The sequence below is a fragment of the Canis aureus genome, chromosome 5 (genome assembly GCF_053574225.1).
Source record: "Canis aureus isolate CA01 chromosome 5, VMU_Caureus_v.1.0, whole genome shotgun sequence".
Lineage (NCBI taxonomy): Eukaryota > Metazoa > Chordata > Mammalia > Carnivora > Canidae > Canis > Canis aureus.
Window position 1 is genome coordinate 16411418 of NC_135615.1, and position 13121 is coordinate 16424538.

General features: G+C 41.6%; 1 long non-coding RNA gene across 1 annotated transcript in view; it reads right to left on the reverse strand.

Moving 5' to 3' along the window:
• Positions 1–879: 879 nt before the first annotated feature.
• Positions 880–13121, reverse strand: part of LOC144313737 (uncharacterized) — a 66090-nt gene continuing 53848 nt past the window's right edge. Inside the window, exons 2-7 of the long non-coding RNA XR_013379371.1 lie at positions 10023–10521; positions 7117–7295; positions 6439–6582; positions 6264–6353; positions 1986–2067; positions 880–1148 (exon numbers count right to left, since the gene is read on the reverse strand). This is a non-coding gene — a long non-coding RNA (uncharacterized LOC144313737). The remainder of the gene's footprint in view (positions 1149–1985; positions 2068–6263; positions 6354–6438; positions 6583–7116; positions 7296–10022; positions 10522–13121) is intronic.

Genomic DNA, 13121 nt, shown 5'->3' on the forward strand with positions numbered 1-13121 from the left:
AGCTTTGAAGGGAATTGGCTGAATCAAAGATGAAAGGGATCAGCTCCAAGTGATGGAGAAAAACAAAAACAAGTCTCAATTGTTTCAATATTTCCCTAGAAAAATAAGAAGATAATGTCAATGCAGGTGAGGGGGAGGGAGAAAGAAAGGGATGGGAGGGAAGGAGAGAGAGAGACAGAGAAAGAGAGTGGCTAGGGAGGGAGGAAGGAAGGAATGAAGGAAGAAAGGCAGCAGGGAAAGGAGGAAGAAAAAGAGAGAGAGAGAAGCAGAGAGAGACAGGAAAAGAGAGGTCTCTGAACGTTCCAAATCCTCAGCACGCTATCGGCCAGCCCGGTCTAGATGCAGACATACCAGCCAGAGATACAAGTAACACTCCACTCTCAATGACAGTTGTCCGACAGAGCTTCTCAACTCTAATATGCATACCAACCACCTGGAACTCTTGTTAAAAAGGCAGATTTTGATTCAGTGGGTCTGGGATGGCACCCGCAATTCTGCATTTCTAGCGTGACCCAAGGTGCTCCTGAAGCCCTGTCCCCAGGAAACATCGTACTAAAGTACAATGAAATTGTGAATTTTGGCTTCTGACTCTTCAGAATGAACTGCATTCCTCAACTTACACCCCTTTCTTTCTTACGCTACACATCCCATAGCTCCCTGGGCCAGAAGGCCACCTCTACCAACTCCGGAAGCTTCTTGATCATGAAGCCAGGCTAGGTTTCTTCCCACTCTACATATTCTTTGGGCACACAATGTAGGTTCCTGGATCACCTAGCCTAATGTCTTCATTCAGTTTACCAATTAAAAGTTAAATGACATAAGTAACACTTTACTACATTCTTGATGTAAATACAACTTCTTTATTTTGTATTTGCTATATTTTGTCTTGTTTTATAATTATGCACAATCTGACTTCTTTGCCCCAGAAGAATGCCAGATTTCAGGGGATAGGACCTCCGGCTGTGCATGTCTGCAGCCCATGTGAGGTCCAGCTCAGAGCCATGTACATGGTGGCTCCTGGCTAGAGAGCCACTGATAGGACTTGACTGGAGTACCGTGACATGCCAGGGTGCTTCAAGCCTCCTCTAGCTCTCCGCCCACACTTTGACACAGATGAGGTATGATTAAGATAAACATTGAGAGAAGACCTGAAAGGAACACAAAGGAAAGAACTTTTCACACAGGGGTGGCTATGGTAAGTAGTCTTGAAAATGGCCCCAGTGATCCCAGCCCTCTGGTATGCATACCTTGTGTGGTTGGATAAACACAGCCCACACTGTTCCAGGGTTGTTCAGTGACACAAATACAATACTGTAGTGAGGGTGGCATGTCACATCCAAGATTAGGTTATAAAAATACTTCTGTTTCCTTCTAACTTTCTTGCTGTCTCACTCCTGAGCTGCTTGCTCTAGGAGAGCAAGCTGCCATATTGTGAGTAGCCCTATGGAGAGGTCCACTCGCTGAAAAATCAGAGCTTCTGGCTAACAACCAATGAGGCCTCGAGGCCTCCTGCCGCCAACCATGTGCATGATCTTGGAAGAAGATCCTCCCAGGTCATGCTCTTAGATGACACTGTAACCCTAGCCAATGGTTTAACGGAGACCTCTTACTAGACCTTGGGCCAGCTAAGCCTATCTTTAATTCATTGACCACCCTCACCTCCCCCCCAGAAACATAGGATAATAAGTATTTGTTGTTTTAAGCTGCTAAGTTTGGGGGGCAATTTTCTATGCAGCAATAGGGAACGAGTACAATATCTTGCAGGTATTTTGAGATAGTGGGAAAAAGAGAGGACTCATGTTTACGAAGCAGTCTGTACCTATCACAGAGACATCTGCTAGGTGGTGGAAGTTTATATGACTGTGATGGGAGGAGGGTCACCTGCCCTCCTTGATCCTTCTAATTTTACCTGCTGTCTCCTTGAACAATGGCCCGTCTCCTGGCACCTCATCCCTATGACATTTTAGTGCCCAGGGAGATCTTACCATATTCGATGTGCAGTGCCAGATTTTCTGATTCTCAGCTCTGCAATTCCACGGGTCATTCGCCTGGTAAACAACCATGCAGCTAGAATAATAGGAAGAAGTACCATTTGTATGTCTGATTATTTATTTTCCACATGTTTATTTGGAAATTACTGAGTCTTTGGAGAGAACTGAGGTAATTGGCTAGGGCCATTCACTAAGGGAAAGAGAGATTTGAAAGAGAACCAGGTAACTTGCCTCTGAAATCTGACTTGGAAATGATAAAAATAAGTGATTTATGGTAAGAGCAAATATTATTCTTATGTCTTAGTTATGTATTGAAATTAGCTGAGAATACCAGGAAAATTAAAAATGAAATTCATTTTTTCATTCCAAAAAATGTTATCACTTGGGTACTTACTAATTTATTTATTTATTTTTTTAAAAAATATTTATTTATTTATGATAGACATAGAGAGAGAGAGAGGCAGAGACACAGGAGGAGGGAGAAGCAGGCTCCATGCTGGGAGCCTGACGTGGGACTCTATCCTGGGACTCCAGGATCACTCCCTGGGCCAAAGGCAGGCGCCAAACCACTGAGCCACCCAGGGATCCCCGGGTACTTACTAATTTAAATTGCCCCAGCTGGGATATGTGAAATTTGGGGCAATTTTCCTACATGTCTAAAGGAATTCTGGACTGCCTATGTCCTCCATGTTCATTCCATTCACTCTTACCTCTTTCCTCAAACCAACACTTACACAGCATCTATAGTAAGTCAGGTGATTTTCTGAATGCTTTACCTTTAATAATATTTAATGCTCATTAAAATTCTATGAGATTGATACAATCATTATTCCCCATTGTACACACACAGAAACTGCAGCTCAAAGAGGCTAATTAACTCATCTCCTTTTCAGTGATCTATTGCTAGGTAATAAACCTCCTTGATTTAGTGGCTTGCAACAATAACAATTGCTGATTTTTTTCACCAATCTACCATTTTTCAAGGATGGGCAGGAAGGACTTATCCTTGCTCTACATGCTATCGAGTAGGACAGCTCAGCTGGGGGGCTGAGGGATCCACTTTCAAGATGACTCACATGGCTGGCAAGTCACTGGGGAGATCGGCCAGGTCTGTGAGCCAAGGTGTTAGCCTTTCCATGGGTTACTCAGGGCTCTTCTGTGTCAGCCTGTCCATGGGTTACTTGGGCTTCCTCATAATATGATAGCTGGATTCCCAGAGTGAGTGACTCCAGAGGGCCGGGTAAAAACACACAAGATTGACATGAGTTTGTCTCAGAAGTCACAAAGCATTACTTTGGCTAGATTCAGTTGGCTGAATTCAAGAGGAAGAGAAACAGCCTCCATCTCTTGATGGGGAAGTGTCAGTGTTTTAATGATTCTGGCACAGCATGTGAGATGGGAGATATGGTTGTGGCCATCTTTGGAAAATACTGTCTGCCACACACTGCAAATTGGGATAGAGTGTGTCCAAACCCAAGCCGTCCAGCTTCAGAGGCCATGCTCCTGAACACACTGTCAGCCTGGCTTCCTTCTTCTCCTTTGAGCTCTCTCCCATGGAAAAAAGAGCAGATATTCACTATTTCTCTTGTCCATAGCAGAAGGCTTTTCTATATTTTGAACTCTGAGATAGCAGTTAGTGGCTTTTTCTCATTCACTTTTTTTTTTAGAAGATTTTATTTATTTATTCATGAGAGGGAGACAGAGAGGCAGAGACACAGGCAGAGGGAGAAGCAGGCTCCATGCAGGGAGCCTGACATGGGACTCAATCCCAGGTCTCCAGGATCACACCCTGGGCTGAAGGTGGCGCTAAACTGCTGAGCCACCCGGGCTGCCCTCTTATCACTTCTAAAAGTCAATCAAGTGCAATTTTTCAAAGTGCTTTTGAAAATATAAACTGAGTGTGGGCTTCTCAGTAGCATTCAACACCGTTACCCGAGGAGCCTGTGGAAAAGGTAGGTTGCTGATTCCTCTGCAAAGATTCTAATTCATTAGATTTGACCATAGGGCCCTGGAAATCTTCATTTTCATCAGTGCCCTGAGATATTAGGATGCAGATGCTAAGTATCACACATTGACAAATGACTTAGGCATTTTCATTCTTTTTGGTAGCCAGTATCTTGAAACTTCCTTCCTGTGCTTGGGAATTCCCGATGCTATGAGTCAGTGCCTCCCAGACGTGCTCCTTCAGTCTTCTGTGCAGGCAGAAACATGCTTTTCAGCCTCTTTGGCAGCTAGGGCACAGGGGATGTGAGCTAGACTCAACCAACCAGATGCTATCACTTAAGACTATATCAGAAAGAAATGCTGTCCAGAACCCAGACAGCTTCAGGTTTAGAGGCAGCATTTCTACTGTAGAGGCCAGAACCTAATAACAAAGGGACAACTTACAGGGTCCATACCTTGGACTTCTTTTAGTTTTATGCATTTAAAAATTTTTTTTGTTTTATTATGGTAAGAACACTTAATGTAAAACCTACCCTCTTAATATTTTAAGTGTGCAATACACTATCATTATCCAGAGGTACAATGTCCTCCAGACATCTAGAACTTATCATCTTGCTTACCTGAAACTCAATGCCCTTTCATGAGAGAGCCATTGCATTTTTCACTCAGTGGTTCAAGTGTAGAACACTGTTCCTGGGTTCATTGCCTCCAAGACTGTTGCTCTGGCCCTTTCAGAGAATCCGTGCACTGTTCAATATTTTACAATAAATTCTGTGTCCACTTAAACTTACTGGAGACAGTTTCTATTGTTTGCAACTGGAGAAGCCTGACATGGTATCAAGCATGTCATGCCTTGAGGTCTTTCTCAGTATCGTTATTCCTAACAGAGAGCAAATACATTTAATTGATATAATGCTCTGCTTTGGACTTGATTTATGCCAATTGCTCTATATTGGTGTATATATAGGTATGTTTAGCTGCAGAGATGTTATACTCATGCTGGTTTGGGGGGGGTGGGGGGCTATAAATTTCTAACATAGAGCTCTAATCTCTTCGGCTGGTTTGCAAAATCCCTGACCATTCCACCATATATAAGTAGGTCATTTATTACAAAACAAACATCACTGTTTTAATCAGGCCTCAGTATAACATAAGGATTTGGGAAACCCAATTAAGTAGTTGATTAACAACAAACATTACTAGATGTAACAAACTCCACAATAATAAAAATACTTGAAACACCACTGCAGAGTTCATTGTAATGAGATTTGACTTTTAACACAATGTGAGCCAGTCCTTTCATAGAGGCAAAGAAAGGAAGGAACAGAGAGATGCAGCAAGCTAAAGCAAAAGGAAGCCTATTTGTTTACAAGTAACCAGATTAATCACAGTCGTTTGAGGGAAGGCTCCCTTGGAGTCTGTCTGTATTTAGGCATAAGCTCATGTTAGAGTATATGAATCATAGAGACCCTTCACAGACTCAGAACAATGAATTGATGTTTCAAGTGTTGCTAATTTGGGGATACAGGAGCAAGAATTGTTTTCTAATGGTGTATTACATGTACAAGCTAAGGTAAGGTAATTTATTAAATAGTAAAATATAGATAGGTTGAAAACAGGAATAAAAATAAGCTTTTGCTTCTTACGGTGGCTATCTTTTCACTTATTGCTCTGAAGTCTTGTTTTTTTATATTTTTTTCTATGTATTGGTGTACCCATATTTTTTACATAGACATGCTGTGTTCAGGTAAAATAACATAAACACCTAGGGCATTAACACAGGTTATTATTTTAAAACTCCAGTAATCCACAGGGACAGCATAACAAAATAAACCAGAGCCAGCGCAAATTGCAAAGATGGTGTGCTGGTTATTAAAATATTGTCTGTCAAGTTTAAACCCATCCTTTTATAATTGCCTTTGTGATGCTGGGGCAGGATTTCTCCTTTGCCGGCAGGTTCTACGTGAGGGTCTGCCAGTTGGGGGCAGTAGAGAGAGGCTGTAAGGTGAGATGAGAGAGAAGAGCCTGGTTCGTTTCTGTCTGTGTCTTTCTCTGGACAGAAGATTTTTCTGCAGCAGCCACTGATTGCAGTTGGCAGCTTTTCCAACACCCCGAGAACTAGCCTGACTGTGCCCCCTCAGTAACACCTGACTATCCAATCCTCAAAGGCTCAGTTCCAGCCCTGGGGACTCTCCTCAAAGTTCCTGAGACACCAGCACCAGCAGCTCCCCTACTCAGAGGTCTAAATTTTGTCTTCACAGACAAATGAAGGATAAGACAGAAGCTTCATGGGGCTGGAAGAACAAAAAATAGGTGTCTGAGGCTCACCATGTGTGGGATGCTCTGGCAAACCATTAAGTCTTCTTCCAAGATTCTATGCTTTAGTAATTTCATCCTTTTTTCATTGATCCTCCAGCTCTAGGGGAGATAGCAGCAACAAAGCAGTTAATACTTCAGAGCTCCTTTTCTGCCTTTAGAATTCCCCTGGCCAACAATTACTCACACTAAATTTTCTCTTCTGAAAAGCTGGAATGGTTGCTACTGTCTGAGTGGATCTTGATGACACAGATGGGCTTCAGGCTTCCTCAATCCTCAGATAAAAGAATGATGAAATCAGTCACTAGCTGAAATATCAGGAAACATTTTCCTAAAAAACATACTAGGATTAGAATAAAGCAAACATGTTTGATATTTTTCGTCAGTTTAAACTCCCACAAGTTTAAAGAACTCGGTTCTTAATGTATCATACTTTTCTCTTTGGAAAGTTCTAAGCCAAGAAATAATAAAATCTTGGACTTTGAAGGAGCACTAAAGATCACCTAACTGAATTTCCTGATGTAAAAGAGAAATAGAATCCAGAAAGCTAAGGTTATTTGCCAAAATTCATACTGTTTATTAGCAGTAAAGACATGGCTTGTGTAGACATCTTTCAGCCATACCATTTCCAGAACCCCTGAATAGTGTCTCAGTGGAAGGTGTGGCAAATAATAGTATTCTTGGGTCAATTTGAACAAATTCTCTGCTGAAGACAATCAGAAAACCTGAAAAACTATTTTTTTTAAAAAAGTATTCTTGAAGGTATCAAAAAGTTAACCAAAATAAGATTTAATCAAACCAAATGAAGGATAAGACAGAAGCTTCATGGGGCTGGAAGAACAAAAAATAGGTGTCTGAGGCTCACCATGTGTGGGATGCTCTGGCAAACCATTAAGTCTTGGAGACCCAGAAGGAAGAAATACTGAAAAACAGTAAGTCCTCAAGTGGATTGTAGCACAGATTCAAATAATCTGGGTGGTACAGAAAATCCTAGTCCTTGAAATTGAATTAAGATGATCCAAGAGCACTAGTGTACCCAGATACCTGGAAAAAGAATAAACTTTGCTGGAAGAAAAGATCTCATATAATTTTTATGTTTTTTCAAATACAATGTCAAGTACAAAAATTAAAGATATCAAGGCACAAAAAACAGATGACAAAACATAAATGAAAACTGCAAGAAACAGTGGAAAGCAGACATGAATGCAGAGGAACTCCAGATGGTACAATTACCAGAAATATTCTTTAAGGTAACTTTCTTTCTATGTTCAAGAGGGGGGAAAAGGGCTGAAACCTCAAAAACTTTAGAAAAAAATTGGAAATTATTAAAATGATAAAAAGATTTGAAAAAGAAGCAAATAGAAATTCTAGAACTGAAAAATATAAAGCCAAAATTATGAGCTCACCAAATGGGTATAGAGCAGTTTAGACATAGCTGAAGAGGATATCAGTGAAGTGGAAGGTAAACCAGAAGAAAATATTATAGAATGAAGAACAGAGAGTCAAATGGATAGAAAATATAGAAGTGAAGATTAGAAAAAAAAAAAAAAAAGTCCCAAATAGAAGATTCAAGATTCAGTAAGCAATGGAAAACAATGAGCATAATAGATATGTGGGCAAACCTAAAATACAATTGGCTGTGCAAAACAATACTATTAAGTTTGGTACTCTCTAAAATATGCATAGAAACTCCCACTTCCTTCCTCTCTAAGAAGAAGAGAAGAAGAAGGAGGAGGAGGAGGAGGAGGAGGAGGGGAAACTGAAGAAGGACAGTGAGGGGGAAAGAAAGGGGGAGGAGAGGAAGAAGGCAGAGGGAGGAGGAAGTATGGTTCAATCAGACATTCTATGAGGTGCTGTCTTCCATAGCGAGAGCTTATGCCTTTCCTTTTTTATCTTGCAGTCCCTCTTCAGAAGAATTTGAGATTGGATTTTGTAAAATTTGGGAAATACACAGAAAGGCAAAGAGTAAAGATGCAGATCTTCCTATATTCCTTGAGAATAATAGACTCATTTTTATGAAGTGCTTACTATGTCCCAGGAACTGCTGTGCTTCCCAAATATTAGCTCATTTAGCTCTCATAACACTGTGATGAAGTAGGACCTGTTTTTGTGGTCTATACCATAAATGGAGAAGGCAAATAAAGAGTTAGGAAATCACCAAAGGGACTGTGCTAGAGTAGGGGGGTGAGGGGCTAGAATTTGAGGCACCTTATACTGGTTCTTCTCACAAATCCCTTTCCAGCCACACACCTGTGGCCCCTGCCCCCAGTCCTCTGCTACACACACACACACACACACACACACACACACACAGTTTCTCACCTCAGGCTGGAGAGTTCTATCATGTCTCCTAAAAAACAATTCTTGTGTGGGTTTTCAGCTGCCATGTATTCTGATCACATGACTTTTTACATCAGAGAATTCTGTGTGGATCGCTAACATAGGGTAGTGGGGTGTTGCCTGCATTCATTTGGTTGATGGTTGTCAGGGAAAAGGCAGAGAAATGAATTCTAAGGCCTCTGAGAGAAGCCATGGTGCTCAGAGTGTCATTCCTCTTATGTTAGGTATGTGGGACCTCAGCAACAGAATGGAGTCGTTGGGTTCAACGACTTTCTGCGTTCTCTCAGAAAGAGATCAAGTTCCATATGTTTTTGTAGTAGAGGATGAAGTGTGCTCATTTTTACTAAGTACATAGGTTACTCCCTGGAGTTAATTCTGGGGGCCCCTCCTTAGAGACAAGACCTGGGTTGGTCATGTGTTCTTTCCTCTGTTTTGCATGCAAATGTCTAGAGAACAAGATGCATGACTTGGTATAATATTAGGAGCTGTTTATTCACACATTTGATAAGTTTATATCTGAATTGAATTGAGCATTATTGAAAATTGGATGAAAGGAGGAAGGAATAGTATATAAAAGGTGACCATTTGGTGGAAGCCCCTTTCTTGTTTCCATCATTTAATTTGGTTGCTTGATATGTATGTGGTTTTGCTTGAAGTTATACAGTTGCTCCATTTTGCTCCTCACCACTCAGAAACTTCCTGATGCCTCCCTGAGGAAGGTTCTGTTTTACTTGGAGAGGGACTCATGCTGTCCAGGGTGTAGCTGGCCCCTGTCTCTCAGTGTTCTTGTGAAATCTAAGGCCTCAAAGAGATAGGTGAAGCTTTTAGAGTGAGGGCTGCTGATGAAAAATTTTTATTTGTTGGAAATTTTAAGGTGCATTTTATTATGAATGAACGTCTAGAAAGCCCTTTCTCCAGAGAGCTGCATGGTTGTTCCTCTGTATTATGTCTTTATCAAATGCCACCTTCTCTGTGAGGCCTGCCCCAACTATCATATTTAATAAAATTGTAAGCCTTCTTCTGCTTCTAGAATTCTCTACATCTCACTATGTTTCTGTTTTCTTCACCAACCTATTACTGCATGTCATAGGAAGTATCATAACTGACTTTTTTTTTTTTTTATTCTTCCCTCCTGCCTCCATGAGGGAAAAACTTTTGTCTTGTTCACTGTTGCATCCTCATGATACAGAACAGTGCCTGGAGCTTAGTAGACATTCAATAACTATTTTTTGAATGAATTATTGTATACTGTTCAGAACTGACCCAATATTATTCTAGTGATACCCACATATACATATACATTTTGAAGTACAAGAGTTTTTATACCTTAGCATAATCTGCTTTCTACATAGTTGTTTTTGGTCCTCTGACAACACTGAAATACTAAGGGTTATATTTGTAGCTACTGAGCATCATCTAGGGTCATCTTACCTTCTTGAAGCAAGTTGACCCCTCATGGCCATGAGCGCTAAGTGAAATGTATTCACTGTCCCTTGATCTTTCATCCAACAACCTGTTTTTGCCTCCTTGACACGTGAAGTCCTTGACTTCTTACCTTCTTGACCACGACAACATTTTAGAGAGAGGCAGAGAAGCTAGGTGTGGTGGTGGTGGTAGGCGGGGAGGGGGGCATAGCCAGCTCTCAGTGCAGAACATGTGACCAGAGTTGAACCTGAAAGCAGCTCAGGAAGCAGGAATGACTGGGATGATGCCAGAAACTCTGTGTGAGACTGGACTTCAGTCCAAATGCCCTCCAGACTAGTCTGACCACAATTTGAGCAGAGGCTTTGAGGATCCACTTCTGTATTCACAGATCAGTCTTGTTTATAAGGCTGTTCACAGTTGAACAAAAGTCGTTCTGCCCCTAGAGAGGAGCGCTGGGCATGAACAACCAAGTTTGGCAGTGGGTGCCTCCCAGAGCGATAAATGTCTGAAACACAAACAAATGACAGCAATAAAACATGCAGCTCTCTTTTGGGAAAGAGCCAAGAGAGCCAAAGAACAATTTTAGACCTGGTCAGTTATCTGCAGGGCTCAATTTTGACCCGAAAGAGGCATCAGTCCTTCAGCTGTTACCCTACTTTTCTTTGCAAAACGTCACCTCGTGAGCACAGAAATGGACCCTCCAGTTTCAAACAAAGCTCCTGAGGAGACATCATCCCAATCCCCTCTACATATTTTCCCACTGATCCTAGAAACCGCACATCAAGTCCAATTGTGGCAAATATATTTACTCCCACTGCTGTGGGTTCCCTGCGTATCTGGGGGGCTCATTGTCAAAACATCCTCACAGGCCATCAGCATAGGGCTATCTGGAGACTCAGGGGCATGCACTTGGTCTGGAGTTCATGGTTCAGGAGGCAGAACTGATTCACTGCCATAAGAAAGTGGCTCAAATCCAACAGGGATGCAATAAGTATGGATATTTTCAGCCCTTCTTCATGCTTGAGCAAATGTTCTGGTTGCCCGTTATCTTCCTCTTTGTTCGCCTTCATTGTCCTGAAAACCCCACAATAGAAACTACATGCCCTTCAGATCTGATCAGGGTTTAATAAGCCCACCCTCCTCTGCTGGACCCTAGGAAAGTATATACACTGAGACTGAGAACCTGCCTGTGAAGCTCTGTGATAGAAGGGAGTTAAAAAAAAAAAAAAAAAAAAGCCATTTTGCTTATTATCTGCTTTTGCTCCTGTTTCTCCAGCCACCCTCAGGGCAATCTCAGCCCAAATCTGGCTTTAGAGATACTTGAACCAGGCTCCATTTCCTCCTGGTGACACATTCCTGAGGGCCCTGCCCTCTTGGCCTACAAATCCTGGAGGGGCTGTGGCATCTCTCATCTAGGCCAGATGATTTCAGGGGCCAAAGATTTACTCCGAATCAGATCTTCATGGGTGTTCCTTCCCTCTTTCTCCCTCTTTCCTTTATGGCTGTCTTTTTCCAGGCACACACAGAGAGAGAGAAAAAAAATAGTTTAAGAATATTGTAAAATATCATAGTCAACATTTGTTTCTCCATGCCCCCACATTCTTTTCCACTGTCTCTGTCCTTCCTTCTATGGGCTTGTTCCTACATGGGTCTGCATTTGCCCCAAGCACAGTGAATAGTCTGTGCTCTTGGAAGTGTCCATTCTTCATGACATAAGAGCTGATATTCAAGAGCTGACCCCACAGCTCTTGAATATCAGTCCGCTCTCCTCACCTATAGAGCCCTTTGAACTTCTCCTTGGTCTAGATCACATCCTTCCTCATAACTTTGTGATTCTGGACACGTGCCTTATCTCCTTTTCTAAATTATAAATTCCTTGATGGTAGGAATAGGATTTTCTTTATCTATGAGTCTCCCAAGTACCTAGTAAAATGCCTTGCTCAGTAAATGGCTTTACTGAACAACTGAATAAGGATCTGTACTGAGAAAGGATCTGCTCTCTTCTTTCTTCCTCCTTTATTTACTCTTTCTGTTGTTCCTAGCACCTCTCCCACAGGGAGGAACAGGACATGAGATATGTGGAAGTTAAATATAAATGTATCAGCACCTCTGGGTAAATATTACTGGTCCTGGATATTGTGCCTGGTAGGTTCATCAATCTGATGTCAGTGCTGACCTTGCTGAGAGTAGCACATGGAGGCCTATGGGGCATCAGAGCTGGTTCGAATCCTGGCTCTCTGACTTGCTACCTACATGGCCTACATGGTAAAGGCTCCTCTCTAACCTCAGTTTTTCCATCTGTAAAATGGGTATACCAACATTTACCTGTGGACATGAAGATCAGCCTGAGAAATGTAAAGCACATGGCATGGTTCGTGGCACTAAGTATGCTCTACAAAATTTAAATATATTTTTAATTTACTTATTTTGCTATCTCCTTCCCCATGACCATGGGCAATTTTAGTGCTACCAAATGCCAGGAAAAAAAAAAAAAAAGAACAGAGATAGAGTTACAAAAAACTTGCTTGCCTCCATTTGGCCACTGACATCCAGATTCTGTTAATAGAAAGAAGATGTTGACTTATCCAAAAATTAGGCTTAACATTGCATTTCATAATTTCCAGATAGAATTTCATGATGGGGTCTTTTCAGCCACTAACAAGTGTTCAAAAATATTAAGTATTTTGAGGAGCTTCAAAGAAGAAATGGTTTTGAGGAGTTGATAGCATATTGCCAAAATGCCTTCTCACTTCCTGAGAAATTACGATCCAGTTCACAGACTTGCATTCAATGTCTCCTTTCCTTCAGCTGGTTTCATTATCACAGATCAGGGCTGGGCCCAGGGCTCTATTTCCCTTGGGTAGACTTCCTGTAGATATTCAGACCACTGGGTTTACATCATGCAAGGGAAATAAAGGCCAGACTCCTCCCCATCTCCCACCAGACAGCAAGAAGCGCCATGACACAGCAAGGGAGAATAATAAAGAAAGAGAAAAGAATAGAAGACAGGGACAAAGGGGTAATAAATGTGACTTCTTTGTTCAAACATCTATTAAATACCAGTTACTATGTGGTAGAACCTTTTCTGGGGAGCACCCAGGGAGA